This window comes from Silene latifolia, chromosome 8, assembly GCF_048544455.1.
Source record: "Silene latifolia isolate original U9 population chromosome 8, ASM4854445v1, whole genome shotgun sequence".
Taxonomy (NCBI): Eukaryota; Viridiplantae; Streptophyta; class Magnoliopsida; order Caryophyllales; family Caryophyllaceae; genus Silene; species Silene latifolia.
Window position 1 is genome coordinate 81,888,110 of NC_133533.1, and position 13,630 is coordinate 81,901,739.

The window sequence follows — 13,630 nt, forward strand, 5'->3', positions numbered from 1 at the left end:
ACGGGTTTTTATACATAAAACCGTGGTTAATAGTTTTAACAACGGTTTCCTTAAGAAAACCAACCGTTGTTAAAACCTTCTACAACGGACGCTTTAACAACGTCCGCTTTTTTATATAACAACGGTTTTTGACCGTTGTTATAGCCTGTATCTGTAGTAGTGTTTTCCAGGTTGAGTTCTGTCTCTGAACTCCGTTCTGCCTTGACCTAGTTTAATTAGCTTACGTATAATTAATTATTACTCGTATTATCACCTTCTGACTTGTTCGTTGATTCATTCTTTTATTCTTTTTCTCAAATTATCCGTTTTAAAGGTATTTTCGACATAAATCGCCTAATCCGATGTAATTATTGTAATTTTCTTATTGCATTTATCATTGAATTTTATATCATTTGTATGTTCTCACATGTAATTGAACATTAAATCCTACTTCGACCCAATTGTTTGCTAATTACGTGTCAACCGACTTAGTTAATTCTTCACATGCTAGGATCAAAACTGGATGTTTCATTGCATACATACAATCGACGATATATCGAGTATAGATGATGTCCCTAATCATTAGTAGAGGCCGCTATCGAGGCGGGCGGGATTAAGTGTTCGATCAAAAGAGCTTCCTAATACGTACCCTCACCCCTTACTCCAGATCTCTGTGAACATCCGTGTTCATTGGCATCCACGAGAGTCATTCTAGACATAGAATGCTAAGGGTAACGATTGCTTAGTGTTCATGTCACTACTTTGTGTCTTGACATGACACGAGGTATTCAAACGGTTCCAATTTCCCATAAAAATTGGTGGCGACTCCAACAAAAATGCAAACGCTTGTTCTCTTCCTCCCAAGCGCCCCCGTGGGCCCCCCGCTATCCACAGTTTGGCGACTCCGCTGGGGAATAATACACTTACGTGTAGCCAAGGGTGAAACTTGAACAAGGTTAGGGAATAGTTTATACAAGACAATTGTCGGTTTTCATTACTCGGTCTTCCTAGACCGTTTCATTCGGCCTTCCTAGGCCCAACCCAACCCATTCGACCAATCGTCCCGTCTAAACGGTCGTAATTCTTATTTGGGCCTAAAGAGGGATAGCGATTGACGTCATCCATACCATAATGCTTACTCTTGTTTGTATCAAGGGCCTTCACTACTTGAAGAAATGGATTAGGAATCGGCCTTACTCTCCACAGACTTCGGGTTTGATGGTTCGGTATGGCAACCCACCCTTTAAACCAAAACCCTTTTAAATGCACTCAGCATCCCGTTATAATGCTTGTATAAATGTTTGTACCTTACGTGATCACCATCTCTAAACGAAACCATGACGATTTTTGCAAAAATCAAAACCCTTTTTTTATCAAAATTTCGAAAAGGCCATTGGATTAGTGCAAAACCCAGTCAAAACTCTGTCCGTTTGTCGAGTCAAAATTCGGGCCACCAGCCCATTTCAAAATCTCACTTCGAGTCCACTCCTACAACTACACTATAGTTGACTAGGATACACATTTTCAAAATTTTCGTCCTTTCTTCAAAGCTCACTCAACACAAGTGGCACACACCCACTTCACGAGTCAAAACATTTCTTCCTTTAGCAAGTGTGTTAGAATGGTCAATCGTTTTTTGATCTCTTATCCAGTTTTCAAGATGCCTGGAACCAGCGAAACAAACCTCCACCAACTTCAAGATGGTAATGATCGAATCCTAGCCGCACTAGCTCAAATCCAAGTTACTCAAGACCAAGTGTATGATCGCCTTGACACCATCGAGGGTCGGATCTATGCCGTAGAGGGGAGATTGCCTCCTCATGAAAGTGAAGTAGTGGGCGACTACGCGGATGAATCCAAGGACGAAAATCCTCCCATGGGGCTGACTGTAGCTGAGAAAAGACTCCAATACTTAAAGGAGCAATTAATGTACCTTAAAGGGGATGACATTTATAGAGAGAATAATCGCAAGTATGAGGCCGTCAACTCCAAATTGCCAACCAACTTCAATATGACGGATATCCCTAAATTCAAGGGGCACGAAAACCCTTGGAACCACATCCGCGCCTTCAAGGATTACATGTCTATCAAAGGCATCAAAACCGAGATGTTCTTAAGGATCTTTCCTTCATCTCTTGACACCATACCAAAGCAATAGTTCTACTCTTTAGATCACAAGAAGATCGCTACTTGGGAAGATGCCGCGATCGAGTTTGCAAAGCAATATGCGGATAATGCCGAGATCCAAGTCAACATGCGCACTCTAGAGGTTCTTACCCAAAATGACAAAGAAGGATTCACCGACTTCCTAAGTAGGTGGAGGAAGACTAGTACCTAACTAGTTGAACGCCCGGATGAGGCTACCCTTATGGAGAAGTTCGTGGACAATCTCAAACCCATTTATGCCAACCATTTGAGATACCAAAACATCAAAACTTTCAAGGACTTAACCGTACTAGGGACAAGGATTGAAGATGACATCAGTAAAGGGCTCTTGTCCAAAACGGTAGGTCGAGGATATCAAGGCTCAACAAGTCGTTCTTACGGCTCCACTAGCAAGACTGATGAAGTTAACCTTCTCGAGCCATCCAAGAAAAGTACCCCACCAAGGAAATTCACAAATCTTGGGGATACTTACTCCAACGCTCTAAAAAGTTTAATGAAGCAAGGCAAACTTCAACCCATTGAACCTACTCCCGAACCTGAAAAGAAATCCAAATTCTGGGATGAGAACTCATACTGTGAATACCATAGAGGTAAGGGACATGACACAGAGAAATGCTACAAATTGAAAAATGTGCTTCAAGACATGATTGAAGATGGCCGACTACCAATACCTCCGGGAGGTAAACCCAACAACACTCAGAATCCTCTTGGAGTTCTAGTGATTACAAGTGACAAATCTACCTTAGATTGTTCACACCTCATTTCTCCAATTGAAGATGAAATCCATGCAATCGAGAATGAAGGGTTCTACTCTACTATCTCCCCTACCATTTTCGACTTCATCACATGGGCAAGGAGTGTGGATAGACAAGTTTGGGAATTAGAAAATGTGGTGACAACTTTACGTGATCCCAACGCAACACCCAAGGAGCATGTGTCACTAATCTTCTCTCAAAACGCTACTATGCAAGAAATAGTCGCCGTGGTTGATAGACTAGTCGACCAAATCATACGACTAAAAGATGAAATCATGAGAATGAGGGAACTAGCTGCAATCAATGGAGTTTGGACCGACGATGATGAGGACGAGTACCTCATCGAAAACTCCCTAGTCAAAGAAATAGTCCAAAATGGTGAAGACCAAGATGTGGGCCACCTAACTCGTTCGGGACGTCCATATCAAAGCACTACTCAAAATGGTCCAACCAACGTTATCGCACCAAATAACAACGAAGATGACTCCACCGACCATTTGCTCAAGCAATTACAGAAGACAAAGGCTGATCTTTTAGTCTGGCAATTGGTAGCGAGCTCATTCCCACATCGCCAAGCTTTACTGTAAGCTTTGGCCAAACTAAATGTAGCACATAACTCGACAATTTAAGATGTAGTCAACTTGGTCTTCCAAGAATCACCGAAGCTAAGTAATCCTATTACTTTCTCAGACGAAGATTTGCCACCTTTTGGCGCTAGTCACAATCTAGCTCTTTACATCACTGTCATTTGTCTAAAAAAGAATGTGCCAATGACCTTGGTATATGATGGCTCCGCGGTCAACGTCATACCCCTCAAAACGGCATACAAATTAGGCATGAAAGAGTCGGATTGGACCCCTACCAATCAAGGTGTGCGTGCATATGATGGTACACGATGAAAGGTGGTAGGACTTGCTAACCTAACCATAGCCACAGGGCCAATTTAGAGGAAGGTTAACTTCCAAATATTGGACATTGAAGCTTCCTTCAACATACTTCTAGGAAGACCTTGGATTCACGCTTCCAAAGCGGTAACATCTACCCTTCATCAAAAGATCAAGATCCCACTAAATGGCAAAGTGGTGACGATCACTTCGTCACCCATCAAGGCAATAATCGAAAAGAAGTCGAACAATCAAGTCCTTGCAGATCCAGTATATGAACTTGGGGGCTTTCAAAGCATAAGTGTCATAGAAAGTGAATTGGCGCCTTTATACTATGATCCCTACTCCAACTTAGTGGTCAACCACATACTCAAATCCCAGGGATACTTCCCTGGAATGCCTTTGAACCCTACTCGAAGAAACACCTTCGCACCATACAAGGAAGGCAACTCAAAGAGAATACCACTTGGACTAGGGTACAAACCCACTAAAGAAGAGGTTCTCGAAATGCTCGCTCAAGTCCAAAACCGTAAGCATGTAGGAGTCCAAATGCGGCCCTATCTCCCCACGCTAAATGGGTACTTTGTTAAAGAGGGAAGTCTAGAACTCTGTCACGGTTTTCCCGAGCCTTGGCATTATCTCGAGAGGAAGCTAGCTGGAATCGAGATCTTTCACGATTGCTACTTCATCCCTCCAGAAACGGTTCCTACCGTCAAAACCCGTCAAGCACCTTGCTTAGACGAACAAGCTGTTAGTCTATTGTTCGGAGAGGATCGATTGGTTAGAGCCGCGCAGGATGAGATCATTACCATGATACTTCAAGACGACCGCTTTAACCCCACCGCGTTAATCACAGAAACTAACGCGAGTCAGCAGAAAGGATGGAGAAAGTCAATCAAGTGGACCAACAATCAAGGAAGACTCTTCAATCTCACCACTGGAGAAGGAGAGATGTTCAAAGGAGAACCAGAAGACGATGAATTCGAGTCAGAGTCGGAGTCAGAGTCAGAGTCTAGAGAAGTCATTAGGGAGTCTCCTCCTATCGTCATCTTCATTCCCTCTGTTTCTTCTAGCTTAGCATCGAGTAGTCACAGTAGTTCGGGAAATGTCCCAACCACTATCCCTTTGCCGCCACTGACCATGGATCAGATGGCTTCTTTGTTTCAAATATACTCAAACCTTAATATGAATAAATCAGGTTCTGCTTACTCTTTGTGTTATCTTGAGTGCAATTCTGTTTACGATGATACTGAGGATGACCAAGACCCAGACTCAATCGAAATACCTCCCTACGTAGCCAAAGAAATACTACAGGAAAGGGAAGGGGGACCAGTAATAGAGGACACCGAACCCATCAACGTAGGAACCGAACTAGAACCCCAAGAACTTAGGATAGGGACCACCTTGAGCTCTACCGAAAGGGCCGATTTCATAGACCTCCTAAACATGTTCAAAGACGTTTTCGCTTGGTCCTACAAGGATATGCCAGGGATCGACAGGGATATCGCCGAACATAGAATCCCGATTAAGCCAGGTTTCAAGCCTGTAAAATAGAAGCTTCGATGAATGAGGACGGAATGGGCTCTCAAGATTAAGGAAGAAGTTGACAAGCAATTCAAAGCCGGGTTCATCAAAGTTTTCGAGTATTCTGACTGGATAGCCAACATAGTACCTGTACCCAAAAAGGATGGGAAAATCCGTGTTTGTGTTGATTTTAGGGACTTAAACAGAGCCAGTCCTAAAGATGACTTCCCTCTACCACACATCGACATATTGGTGGACAATACTGCGGACCACGCATTACTATCCTTCATGGATGGGTACGCGGATTATAACCAAATCAAGATGGCCATAGAAGACATGCATAAGACCACCTTTGTCACTCAATGGGGAACCTATTGCTATACGGTCATGCCGTTTGGATTGATCAACGCCGGAGCTACATATCAACGCACCGCAACTACACTCCTACATGACATGATGCACAAAAAAGTTGAGGTATACTTAGACGACATGATTGTCAAATCCAAGGATAGAGAGGGGCATATTGCGAACCTTCGCAAATTTTTCGCAAGGCTATGAAAGTACAACATGAGGCTCAATCCTCAGAAATGCACATTCGGAGTAACGTCTGGCAAAGTCCTGGGATACGTCGTTAGCCAACGAGGTATAGAAATAGACCCTTCCAAGGTCAAGGCTCTGATCGAAATGCCACAACCTCAAACAGAAAAAGAAGTCAGAGGATTCCTGGGAAAAGTGCAATATATAAGTCGATTCATATCGAAACTCACCATGATTTGTGAGCCTATCTTCAAGAAACTCAAGATAACAGATCACACCATGTGGGATGATGATTGTCAAAAGGCATTTGACCGAATCAAAGAAATATTGGCTAAACCACCAGTTCTCATGCCACCTCAACGAGATCAACCTCTTGGTTTATATCTCACGGTAACCGAAACAGCCATGGGTGCCATGCTAGCTCAAACTATAGGAAATGAAGAAAGGTCTATCTACTACCTTAGTAAGAAGTTCTTGGAGTACGAGTGCAAATACTCACAACTCGAAAAGACATGCCTCTCTCTTGTGTGGGCCACGAAGAAGCTACGCTATTACATGCTTAGCTACTCCGTCAAAATATACTCTAAAATAGATCCAGTCAAATACCTCTTCGAGAAACCCGTCCTCAACGGACGCCTAGCAAGATGGACCTTGATGCTCTCAGAATTCGATCTCAAATACGTGCCTCTGAAAGTAATAAAAGGTCGTGTCGTTACCGAATTCTTTGCAGAAAATCCCATCAATGATGCACAAACAATAGATACCTGGTCATTTCCAGACGAGGATATACTCCAAACTGATGTAGACTCCTGGGACCTTTACTTTGATGGAGCATCAAATTTAAGAGGATTTGGAATAGGAGTGTTGCTCATTTCTCCTGAAGGCGAGCATACACCAATCTCTGTCAAACTCGACTTCGAGGTGACAAATAACGCTGCAAAATACGAAGCTTGTCTAATTGGACTACAAGCGGCAGTGAGCATAGGCATTAAGAACCTCCGAGTACATAGGGATTCATCCCTGATCATCAATCAAGTTACGGGATCTTGGAAAATTCAAAGCGAAAGCTTAGCACCATACCAAGCTAGAATAGACCAAGTTGCCCAATTCTTTGATCACGTGACATATCTACACCTACCTCGGGAAGAAAATCAATTTGCAGACGCTCTTGCAAAACTTGCGTCTTTGATTAATATGCCAGATGACATGGTGGAAATGCCTTTGTGCATCGAACGACGGTCGGAGCCAGCTTATGTACACCAAATCACCGATGAAGAGGAAATCGCGCTGGAACCCTGGTTCCAAGCAATTCTAAATTTCAAGCTCAACGGTACCTATCCACCGGATATGGACAAGAGGGGACAACGTGTTATATGCCTACTAGCTTCCCAATACGTTCTCATGCAAGGAGAGTTATACAAAAGAACACCTCTTGGTGAAATCCTACGTTGCCTTGATCATTCACAGGCACGAAAGGTGATGGAAGAAGTCCACGATGGAGAATGTAGTCCTCACATGAGTGGGCCCATGATGGCAAAGAAAATCACACGTCTTGGATATTATTGGACCACAATGGAATCCGATTGCATCAAATACGTAAGACATTGCCACAATTGCCAAATCTTCGGGAATGTACAACATATCCCTCCTTCATTGCTCTATACGATGACCTCTCCCTGGCCATTTTCTGCCTGGGGAATTGACATAATCGGGAAGATAACACCAGCCGGAACAGGAGGTCACTGTTTCATCCTAGTGGCGATCGACTATTTCACCAAATGGGTAGAAGCGGCTTCCTACACTAGTCTCACGGCTAAAAATGTGATAAAGTTCATACAAAACAACATCATCTGTCGATACGGTTGCCCACATGAGATCATTAGTGATAATGGATCACATTTCCAAGCGGAGACTGAGCAATTGCTAGCCAAGTACAAAATTAGGCATCACCACTCTTCGCCCTATAGACCACAGACTAACGGCGCGGTAGAAGCAGCAAACAAAAACGTTGTCACAATTCTCAAGAAAATAATTGACAACTATCGAGATTGGCCAAGCAAGATACCCTTTGCTTTGTGGGGATATCGTACATCTGTTAGGACGCCCACTGGGGCTACCTCTTTCTATTTGACTTACGGCATGGAAGTTGTACAACCAGTCGAGCTAGAGGTACCATCTTTGCGTATTCTACTCGAAAGTCAAATCCCAGAAGCCGATTGGAAGAGGGATAGATATGAAGAACTCATCCTCCTGGATGAACGTAGGCTACGCGCCTTGCATAATGTCCAAACATATCAAGCACGTATCAAACGAGCTTTCAACAAAAGGGTTAAGCCAAGGAACATCAAGGAAGGAGACTTAGTACTCAAATCGGTTAGAGCTCTTTTACCTGTTGATCCACGGGGAAAATTCAAACCTAATTGGGCCGGACCATTTCTAGTCAAGTCCATACTCCCAGGGGGTGCGGTTAGAATCACAGACCTAGACGGGAATGAGTTTTCCAACCCAACAAACCTTGACCAACTAAAACGGTACTATGCCTAGAATAGGAACAAAAACGCACCTCGCGTAACCTCACGTGTCGCTCTTGTGGCACTAAATAAACGGCCCCTGGACAAGCTGAAATAAACTAATGTCACTTTGCTCTTGTACTTTGACAATTTTGTCGTCCTCATATCATCAAATAAACTAAATTCGCACCATTAGAGTAAGCAAAAGCTCATGCTTATTTTCTAAGTTCATCACAAGCTCTTGCTTTGAACAATTATTCTTTTACATTTACTCGAACTACGCGCAAGGGTTTGATTTCATTTTTTAATGAATACGTAGGCAATCCTTTATAGGATACAACCTATTATTTTAAAATGTAAATAGAAGGACATTTGCATTGCATTTGGAATTCGACAAGAATAATAAATAGAAAATCACAACGGTTTCATAACCATTTAACCTTTTTTTATTTAGTTCATTCATTTTCTAATAGTAATAATACGCTACATAATAAAAATAGGCTAGGATTCTAAAAACCCCACCGTTTTTTTACAACAATAATAATAGTAATAAATAATAAATAGAGACTCGGGCTATTCTTCCATCTTCCCTTTGCCCTTGTCATTTTTGTCATATTTCTTGTCACGTCCTCGAGCCGGACGCTCTTGCGCCACTTCGGACCTAATCACCAACGGTCTTTCTCGAGGCCTAGACTTCCCATTCTTGCCAGTCACCAACTCTACGACGGGGAGAGGTCTTGGTTTCTTGAAGGATGAACGACTCGAAACCCGGCTTCTTCCTCTCCCTCAGTCAAATGCTTTTCTTTCTCTTTTTCCACCTCGCGCACCTTATAGTCAACGGGCGCGCGTTTCCTCAATCTCTCGCGCTCTTCCGGGGTAGTAGCTTCTCTCCATCTCAGATAAGAATCCGACACCCATAAGGCATTAGCAGAAGAGTTCAAGAACCATACATTTCTTTGGGCCCATTTAATGTCCCACTCCCTTCGGCTCTCTGTAGTAAGCGCCACGGCGATCAAGGGGACGGTATCAAGCTTCGGGATTGTCTGTTTTAGTCCAACTTGTCTCATCAGCCTTTCCGGGAAAATGCACACCATAAATTCCAAGCCAAGAATGCGCACAGATCGGGTAGGATCCAAAGAAGACACTCCAGTGACAAATTTGAGATGCCACCATGGTACAATCCACCTAACTAAAGGGCCATCATCACTCTTCAGTTTGTTCTCCCAATAATTGCAGACTCGGGTGAAGTCCACCATGTAAAGCCTGGTCCTTATCGCAATTGAACGAGCATGATAAGAAGGAACATGAATTGGGGGCTCGATCAATCGAAGCCGTTCCATAAGCCAGACCTACCAAAAGCGGGTATTAGACAAAGAAAAAAACGAAAAACAAAAAAAAGAAAAAAAAGAAAAAGAGAAGAAAAGTTCTTTTACCTGCAGAATGACAGGTCTTCCAAAATACGGTAGGTCACGGTTGGCTTTCCCATTATCCAAGGCTAAAAGGATCTCTCCTAGACATAAACAAGCTGGGCTCCTGCGCAGCTCCATTTGCTCAACAAGGCCCAGAATACGGGGATCACCTCTCAAGTCTTCATCAACATGCCCTTGGAAGACATACACGTGCAACAAGCAAAACCCAAATGCCCTTCGCCTGGCAACATAAGAAACGGTGGGGTCGGGCATTTGTTAATAAATCGGTCAATGAAGTCCAACATTCGCACTCCCTTCGAGGTCACTAAACGGTCCACCTCAAGTCTAGTCAACCCAAGCAAGTCTCTAAATTTGCTCTTGTACCCTTGCGAAGTAGAAGGAATGGCGGGCAAGTGTTCAGGGTCCCACCCACCAATCGCAGCAATTTCTTCAGGAAATGGGCAAATATCGCCTCCGGGGAACGCAAAAACATGGTAATTTGGGTCCCAATAATTAAGACAAGCATCCAAGAACGGTTTGACAACCTTGATAAGCTTCAAACTCAGCAATGATCTAAGATTATAGGCGCCCATATCATATTTCTCCATGTTGGAAAATTCGTTGGTTCATTCTTTTAAGCGAACCTCTAAAGTATTCATGATGAAGGATTATTTTGAGAGTTTTATGTAATAAGACGAAGAAGAGACGGAAGGTTTGTGTGAATAAAAGCTTCATTGACGTCTCTATTTATACAAATTTCTGTTTCCAAAAATCCGCCAGAACGGAACCACCTGGGAACAGGCGCAGCACCTGCTGCGCCTCTTCAAAGGGACGCAGCTCATGCTGCGACTCTTCCTCAGCTTAACTTCTGTGATTTTCCGCGTTGGATCTTTCCTAATTCCTCGACGAATAATTTTCTATTCCTACGGGTTATTATTTTGGTAAATACGTGGAAGTTACCATATTTCGTGTTTCCTAATTCCGCGGGCACGCATTTCGAGACGACATCGACATTTTCGTCATTTTACCACACTTGTACATATTCATTTTAGGAAATATTTCTCATTTCGATTTAAATTTATTTCATTTCTTTCTTTAATCATCTCATTTCTAACTTATAGATTTCTATTTTTTCCTTTTTTTAGTGGGTAACCCTCCCTACCGTCCGGTCATTTCCGGCAAAATTTTTGCATTTTTGCATTCTTTTGAGTCATTCGTTTTGCGCTAATTCAGGCCATGTATATATATATATATACAAATGTATGTTTTGTGTGATTTCTATGTAATTTCGGCGGCATGACGGCGTAAACCGTCATCTACCAAACCTGTTCAAAGCTAACCTACAGATACAAGCAACGCAACCCAGCATCAAAGGCACTCAAGCCATCTTATATACAACCAAAAAGGGAAATGTACAACAAACTGGGGGCTCGAGCCCCAAACAAAGTCCAGAATATTCAAAATGAAGGTCAAAATGTACAAATGTGCAAAATACGGCCAACAAACAAACAAAAACTAAACAAAGCTACTGTTGATCGCCCTCCAGCTCCGCAACTCTTGCCGCAAGAGCAGCAATCTCGGCATCTCGAACCTCGAGCTCCCTCAACAAGCGAGCTGTCTCCTCCCGAGACTGAGCCAACTCTCGCTCCAGCTCGCGGTCCCCCTGTAAACAACAAAATTGGCTCATATCAATCATTCCAAACAATTACAAGAAAAGTTGGAAAATCAAAATTCAAAAATAAAACAGGCACAAGGTTCATACTTGACGGCCTCGACCACCGACAAGTGCCTCGACGGCAATAGATCGCAGCCGGTTGGCCACCCTCCATAACGCCACAAACCGAGACGGCGCAAGCTGCATTTTCATAAAAAGAAGTTCTCAATAATTGGACAAACTCAATCAAATGTGTTCTTACACGAAAATTACACAAAATTAGAGGCTCACCCTCCGAATCAGATGCTGCCAGTCGTCCAGGCCAGCATCTATCACAGCCGCGTCAAAGTCACGCAGCTCGGAGATCGTCGTCCTCCCGGTCGCGTCAGTGTACTCGAGGGTCTCGGGGTACTCTGGGGCTCGATGCCCGCCGCCTCAACCTCCTACAAAACCAAATATTTCTCATTAATCGGTGATCTTTCATCGTAGTTTCAAAACCAAGTAAAGAAGAAGAGTAGAGATACTCACCACTACCGGCCAGTACGCCAACCTCCCGTAGAGGAACGCCGAGTAGTCTTCGCCAGGAAGAAGGAGGGCGTCACCACTAGCGCCAGCCAAGTCCGCCTCCCTCTCAGCCTCAGAAGGCTCCCTGAACATCGTCCTAGGAGGATCGACGGGAACCGTCAACACGTCCCGACAGCACTAACGAGCCAAGCGCTCGCCCAAGTACCACACAGGACCCATCGACGTCCTCAACAGCAGCCGGCTCGAGCTCCTAGGTCGAAGGACCTCGGCCCACAAAGGAGGCACTCCGGCGTACTCCGCCCAAGGCCACGGGCACCCACGGAACAAGATAAACAAAGGAATCATTCTTATGATCAATTTAAAGGCAATATAGAAGCAAATGAATATAAGTGAGATGCTTATTTTGTCTAGGTCAAGAGCGTTCACGTCCCGCCGGTAGACACCGTGAGAAGAACGCTTGCTCTTCGTCCTACACATCACCCAATCCCTCACCACGGGATAGGCCTTCTCCAGCTGGCTCGTCCTCTTGGGCGCGAGGCCCGGAAGTAGGAGTACACCCACGCCTGTAAAGCAAGATAGTCAATAACGATCTTTCGTGATTTGGCAAAGAAAGGAATTGATTTTGGTCTAAATGAAGGTTCATACCTCCAAAGCGAGTAGTCCAGTCCTACAGCGGCACGGAGAAGTCCCCTTCTCCATCAACTCCCGGACGAACCATGGCCCTCATAAAGCGGATGAGGACGGCAAAGCCGCAGATGACCCACCCCAACGCCCTAGGGAGCTCGGGTCGAAATAAAGGGAAGAAGCTTCGTTGGTTGTGACCTCTCACCCTTGTCTCCGAGTTAAATCGAAGACAAAAAACCACGTGAGCCACAAACGAGCCCTATGCTCGGTTTGACAGGGAGGAGGAGCCGTCTCCCTCCCGTCAATCGTCACCGCCGGTATCTTTCCCGCAAAGTAGTCTCGAACGTAGGAGCTGGGCACCAAACCCGCAAGATCGTGATGCCCTCGGCGACAAGTTCCAGTCGATCAACCTCCTAGCTTCAGCCGAGTCCACCCTCATGGTAGTCTCCGGCCACTCCACAGTCTCAGACCCGCACGGCAGACCATAAATCATGTCGTAGTCCTCCAGAGTAACTCCCACCTCACCAAAAGGCATGTGAAACGTGGAAGTCGTATCCCAGAATCGGTCCAAGAAAGCGCGGACCAGGCTAAGGTTAGCCCGCAGCTTCCTCTTCGCGATATTCCTACAGGCCTGCACCAAGGCACCGAACGCTCCGCGCTCGATCATGGCGCGCTCCTCCGCCGACAGCCGCTCGTAGCAATCCATCGCTGTCATGTAGCCCGAGAACGACCTGATGTTCCCGGCCTCCTAATGTGATTTGAAACAAAAGCTATCTTTAGTTTTTTCGAATAAAAATTGGAGGAGATATGAACAAATAAACGAAAGAAGGTGGGTGATGAGTAGTGAATTCCTATTTACCAAGCTCTTCACCGTCCTGTAGGACAGGTGACCTTCTGCGGCCCACAGCAAGTGCCTACTCTCCTAAGTCTCAGCCCACGCGGGAGCTCCTCTCAGCTGATGACCTCCTCGTCCAACGTTGGCCCGTCTCGGGGCCTCCTCCTCCTCAACAGCCTCCTTCTTATGGATCTCGTCCCCAGCAGCCATCACCACAGCGGTGAAGGC